Source organism: Oenanthe melanoleuca, chromosome 5 (assembly GCF_029582105.1).
Source record: "Oenanthe melanoleuca isolate GR-GAL-2019-014 chromosome 5, OMel1.0, whole genome shotgun sequence".
NCBI lineage: Eukaryota > Metazoa > Chordata > Aves > Passeriformes > Muscicapidae > Oenanthe > Oenanthe melanoleuca.
This window is the reverse complement of record NC_079339.1, coordinates 54,824,047-54,830,725: the sequence shown is the minus strand read 5'-3', so window position 1 is coordinate 54,830,725 and position 6,679 is coordinate 54,824,047. Positions and strand designations below refer to the sequence as shown.

Genomic DNA, 6,679 nt, shown 5'->3' with positions numbered 1-6,679 from the left:
GTTTAAATGCTGACCTTGCAGCAGTGACTGTGGCAGTTCAGAGTCTGAAGGGATCATTTTCAGAGCTATCTGCAGAGTTGTCTGGCTGCCAGCTGATGATTATTTTTCTTGCAAACCATTTTGTGTGCACGTATGAAAATATTGTTTGAGAAAATTCAGAACAGCACTTCACCAATTTCTCTGTGTATCACAGGAAATATGTCAAAGCACAAAAATAGCTGCCACCAGAGCCCTCCCTGTTTGGCTCAGGCTTGTGTGGGAAGTTAAGATACAATAACCACAGGCTCCACCTGTGGGTATCACTGCAGCTCATTTACCTGCAGGGAGACTGATGAACTTGGAAGAGCAGCATCTTTTTTGTGCTCTTTGTCTTAACCTGAATGAGTCTATACAACTAATTAGTGAATTACCACAGCCTCAAAGAGAGAATTTTACTAACCCTGAAATACACTTTTTTTGAGAAAGGTATTTAAATACATCTTTTTCTTGAAGCAGTGAATAAAATGAGAGAACCAGTATTTTGCTTTATCAGGTCATAACTGGATAGAAAATGGAGGATTTTGGTAAACATTGGGTTCTAGAACCTGAATGGAAGTTACAAGAGAAAAAACTGGATATGAGGCAATCCTGGAGATTGCAGATACTGGGGAAAAGAAGCAGCAAAGGCCACAGACTTTTGGGAACAGAAATCACATAACTGTTGGGTTTGACCTTGTATATTAAGCTGTGGAGGTGAAGGCAAGAGCTAGGCTTCTGAATTTAAAAAGACCCAATTTCCCCAGAATGAGGGAATTGATGGGCACATATAATTGGATGATGCTACTGCAGGGTCGCAGTGGAGGCAGGCAGGTCAGCTTGAAGGTAAGACTGCAGCTGCTAATAGCTCAGCAGAACCTGTTCTTTCTGGAAATAAATATTTAGAGGGGCTGGAATGACTCTGCCTAATAAAGAAATTATGCATGCAAGCTATGAAAGAAAGCAGGGCTTATAAAGACTTTGGGAGGGTTATATGGAGATTGGTCAGAGACACAAAAGTGACTTTAAAGGGGGAAGAAAAGAGAAAATTTTACATACAATCGATAAAATCAGCTAAACAAATCATTTCTACTCTGGAAAAACTGGTCAGGAGGGGTGGTATGAAGATTGGTCACTGAATATTTAAACACAGATTGAAATGTGATTGTTACAACCATACTTGCTAAGGAGTCTTTGAAACAAAGGGACAGGGGAATCCTGATTATTTTTCCTCACTGATTTGGAGTAGACTACAAGGATCCTGGGAAATGGATTGTACATTCACATCATGCCATACGTGGAAAATGCTTTTATAGGATGCTGAAGAGTTGCTACCAAACTACAAGGGTTTACATCACATCTCCAGCAATCTTCAGCACTAACAAGGTACAGTAAAACTTTGGGGGTTCTCTGAAGCATCTTGTCTCCTTCACTCTTTTCCTTCGTGATTTTTTTTATTTCTTGTGTTTCCTCCTCGATTTTGGTGTTTGCTGCAATGTGGTGTCATTGGGGTGTTTCAATTTCAGTTTTGATCAACAAGCTTGTGACAATGTGTGCTCCAAAGGAGGGTGTGTGCTCTGTGAATATTGTAGTGCTTTGTTGTTTTAATGCACCAAACATAATTTGGAGCATGTGGGCTGGATTTCAGAAAATCTTTAGATGAAATTTTAATGGTCACCAGAACTTGTAGGTTCTTCATGAAATATTTCATTAAATGATTTGTGATTTATTCTTGAAAGGATTTCTGGAAGTCCAACTCCCTCCTCTAATTAAGGATGGGTTGCTCAGGTTGCTCAGGGCCTTGTCAAATACAATCCCAAACATCTCCAAGTATGGAGACTCCAGTTTGGGCAGATCATTTCAGAGTTTCACTAAACTCTCAGAGAACAGATATTTTTATTTTCTTTATAATTTTTTTTTTTTTTTTTTTTTTTTTTTTAAGGAGGAGGGGGTGTTTGTGATTTATGCACCCAGTCTCTAGCTGAAATTACTATTCTGTCCATTTTTTTTTGTCCTATCTCTATGCACCTTCAAGAAATATCTAACAGTAAATCTTGCTAGTAACTGACCAAGATGTTTGTGTTTCTGAACATTTTTACAGTGAGGAAATTGAGTCCTCCTTGAGGTCACCTGCAATTTTAAGTGTGGAAACACAGAGGAATCTGGACATGACCAGGCAGCTGTGGCAATGACAACTGCCCCTGGTTTATTTCTGTTTCACAGTATTTGGTATCACCATTAAACTGTGTTATACCTCAACAACTCAGGTTAGAGAGATGCCCAAGAAATGCCAAAACAAAAATGTGTATGGAAACCTGGCCTTTCAAATACATTTTTACTTCCCCCAATGGCAGCTGAGACATCAGGATTTTATTCTATTTCAAGTCCCTCTTAGGCTTGTCAAATAATTCAGTATTTTCCAGATTTAAAGCATTTCAATTCTAAATCCATCAATGTCCTTTTGAGTAAGAGGATGCTTATGAACAATATCCAGTAGACATAGGTACATCATTTCAGTGTGCTCTAAAAAGTAAGTTATTGATTAGGCCAACATAATATTTATAACTGCATAATTTAGACCTAAGCTCTAAATGCAGAGGGTTTTTTTTTTTCTTAAAATTGCATTCTAGCTTGCAGTTAGTGTCTTGAAACAATTGAAGGATTTTCTCTTTTTCTCATCCTAAAATCAAATTTTTCTTCCAGTTTACTTGTTTATGAGTGAAGCTTGATAAAAATGTGGCATTTGCAGCCAGGGGAAGATGTGGGACGTGAGTTATGCATTTGGAAAAATCTCAAGAAAGACTGAAGGTGAAAAATTACACACAGTGAAATGTTGGAGGGATCTTTAGGCAGAGAAATAGCATCTGTGTGGGAAATTGGATATATCTGGATGCATTCACTGTGGAATTGATTGTAAAGATGAGAAATTAGGGCAATCACTCTGTTTTCCTGATGACAGCCATCATCAGTACCCTTCTTTCTCAAGTTGCTGAAGCACCAGTGCTATTAGCAAAGCTTTTTGATTCATTTATTTTCACCATCCTCTATTTGATCTGTTCTGGTTTTATTCTTAAGAGGAAACAAAGGAGATGGAATTTCAAAGACTTTTCTGTGGTGGGTGAGGGATGAGGCTGGGACTAAGGAAATAAACCAGGCAAGAGAGTGTCAGGTTTTTCCTGCTGGTGTTTTCCTATTTGCTCCCCCCTTGCTTTGCCCAGTAGCACAAGGGAATGCTGTTTTGTTGACTCTGGTTTGTAGTATTCATGTTCAGCTTCAAGTTCTCACTGAGGTTCAGCTATTCCCTTAGTGCTCTATAAGCAGAACCTTGAAAATGAATTTCTGGAGTTTGCTCAATGTGTTGCAACTGTCTGAAATATCTAAACATAGTCCTCTTCAAATAGATTTATCTCCTTGTTGGTTAAAGCTGTACTAATCACAAGATGAGTGTACCCACCCAGGCAGGTTCAATGCTTTTTGAACCAGTGTGAAGTCAGAAGATTTGGAGGCAACACTTTGCTCTTTAGCCCTTTAGCTCTTTGGTTGGCAACAAACCTTGTCCTCAAGTTTGCTGTGGGGGATGACTCCTCCACTAGTGCCTGTGACAGGAATCTTCCAGCTTGTAAAACACTGTGTTTGACCTTCAGGAGAAGGGAAATCCCAGGTCTAAGATTGCAGACATCCTCAGCCCTCAAAAGGGGACACTGTTCCTCTCTCAAAGCCTTTTTGTGCTGTCCCATGTAGGGAGGATTTATCTGGTGGTTGTTGGAGTCAGTGAGCCAGGAGTCTCTCTGAATTCTTCAGGGAGAAATCAGAGTGCAGGGATTGAATTAAAGCCACTGGATGGGTTAAGTATATTAAGCCACTCACACATAAAGTAAAGGTGAAAGTTTAAGTTTTAGGATAAGTGAGTCAGTAAGTAAGTTTTAGAATAAGCTCTAGTGCTTTTAGTGAGTGAAAGGTTTCAGATGCCAGAGTAGAAGTGCAAGTTCTAGTGAAAGATAAAAACATACTAGTCTCTTCAGTGGAGGCTCCAGAAACATAGTTTTAGACATAAAAGAGCTATATTAAGAATATTGCTTACATTTTTCAGATAGAACAAGGTAGACCATATGCATAGTTTATACATAACCTGGTGTGCTAAAAAATTGAATTGTAATATGTTAAGAGGTGGTGATCTGAGTTTGTGTCTTAGCCTGTTGAGAATATTCTATATAAGAACGTATGTTGGGGAGAGCTGGTACTTTTGGCCATTGCTTTTGCCTTTTTGCTTTTGCTTTGCTTTGCTCACCACCACCATCCACACCTGAGAAGAAGACAGGAGCTGCCCAGAAACATCAGCCCCACCAGGACCTCCAGGAACAGCTTCTGCTTCTATTTAAAACCTTATACCAAAACTTAGATGGACTATAAATTCTGTAACTTTGCTTTTGACACTGATGTACTTCTACAACAGACAACTTTTTAGCAGCTATTAGCTGCTTTGCTCATCTAAGAAGATAACCCAAGGAAGCTGGTGCCTAGAGCACTGTTAACCTCTCAGTAAGCCCACACAGGTGAGCAGCAGAGCCAGCTGGGGTGGGCTCATCCTGCACAGCTCTTCTGTGACCTGCACCAGCTGAGGATGGAACCACATCCTTCCCAAGCCTCACCTCGAAGCCTCCTTGTTAACACAGCAGCAAATGCACTCATTGCAATTAAATCTCCTTCTTCTCAAGTAAACATATGCTGAGGTTTGTGCTTTATCACTTTGAAATAAGATTTTTCCCAACTTTGCTAATTAGCAGCGTTGCCCAAACAGAAAGAAACATATGGCTCGTGCCATGCTGACTTGAAGCCTTTGGAGTTTCACTGGAGAATAATTAAAGTGATTTTGATTTACTGGAGTGATGAAGTACGAGCCACTCTCATTTGGCCTTCTGTCTAGAAGCTCTGAGACAGTAAGGCACCTTAGCAGGAGAGCTGTAATAATTAACACCAGCCAGATTGTTATTATTGAGATAGCTTTGTTGCTGTTAACAATCATTTGTAATTATCAAGAGGCTTTACATAATTCACGTGAAAATCTCACGTTTACCTGTCACTGGAACCTCGTGGTTAGTTCAACTTGGTTTAAACTGAATGCTTGAGAGATTGCAACGTTTCAATTCTACTCAAAATCATGTCATAATGAAAAATCTCTCCTGTCAAATGAAGTTCTCTCCTGTTTTTTTACTGATAACACCAAGGAACATGCTGTCCAGTGCAGATTTTGGCAGGTATATATTTATCTCCATGTTTTCTTTTTGAAAACAGGTGTGCATGGAAAGTGCATATTTCTTCACTGAACGAGAGAAAACCAAAACAAAAATTTTGACTAAAATATTCAAAACCAGGTCAACATCTTCCCTGGAAATCAGACATCAAAAGATGCTGATATATGTTAAAAACTCCATTTCCTCCTAGGAAAAAATTAAGGCAGAGTTTTTACCAGCATGGATAATTTACTCTGTGCTTCTGATGCTCACCATGAACTGGAAATAAGTGAGCTTATTTGCACATAATTGTAAATTTTACTCCTCAGATGGCTGTTTAACAAAAGGTGTGTCATCTCCTGCAGGTTACTTAATATAAACACGAATTCCTCTGAATAATTTGAAATTAAACTGTGCAGTGAGGGTAGTGGATGTCATAAATACACACTGCTTATAAATATACAGATCTTAGAAAATGCAGAACAAATAACTGATGCCAAAACCTGTGTGAAAACCATGAAACAGGAAGAGCTTGAGCTTCTTGATTGAGAGTCTTTCCAATTAAATTTGAAAATAGAGCTCTCTGGGCTCTGTTTAGTGTAAGGTTCTAGAGATGCTCCAAGGTGTCTGCATCTGAATCTGCACAAGTTGAAACCAAAGCCAGGCCATGGTGTGGTTTGCATTCAGGATGAAATGTCAGGTGAAGTGAACAAGTGGAAGGATGCCTGGAGCCAGGTATGTCCATGAACCCTTGGTCTGATGGGGACAGCTCCTCTTAAAGGCTTCATCCTGCCCTGGAACTGAAATTGCTTTCCTAAAGTTTTGAAGTTAAAATTGTTTGACTTTTTCTCTCAGGAAGTGCAGCTGAATTGTGTCATCTGAGCTACAGAAGTTGCTTGATGCTTTAAATGGGTCTTTGAAAGTTTTAAACAACTGAGTCTTTAAACTTGATTTCTCTTAATTAATAGTAGAAGGTTTCTGGCTTTCAATACTGGCATTTCTAAACTGGTGTAAAAATTTTACCTCATAAGTGGAAAACAGGTTTCAGTTCTGTAAATTAGTGAAATTACTGAATATTTCATGTGTTCCTTTCAGAAAACAGATGGAAATATGCACTTTGGGAATGTTCCTCCCTAATGCAGATGAGTGATTTTAAGTAATGTAGAACTTTTTTTAAATTTTTTTGGATGTAGAGGAAATATGTCCAAGGTTTTCTTGTTTTATCTTATTGGGGCCAAATTCTGTGTTGGAAAGAGCTCCTTCTATTTTCTTGGCCCAACCTACCATGCACAGATGTCACCTTCCTGCTTTTGACCAGACCACAGATCTCAGGAAAGAAATTTTCTTCCCATCCTTGCTGGCATCCTCAGGAGGCAGGTTCCTTAGGACTCTGGTGTGAGACAGAAGTGGAACAGGGTTTTGCTTCATGTTTG

General features: G+C 39.2%; 1 long non-coding RNA gene across 2 annotated transcripts in view; it reads left to right on the top strand.

The window, feature by feature from the left end:
• Window positions 1–710: 710 nt before the first annotated feature.
• LOC130254240 (uncharacterized) overlaps window positions 711–6,679 on the top strand; it is an 89,542-nt gene continuing 83,573 nt past the window's right edge. For both annotated transcript variants that reach the window (XR_008840661.1, XR_008840662.1), the window contains exons 1-2: window positions 711–861; window positions 1,265–1,401. This is a non-coding gene — a long non-coding RNA (uncharacterized LOC130254240). The remainder of the gene's footprint in view (window positions 862–1,264; window positions 1,402–6,679) is intronic.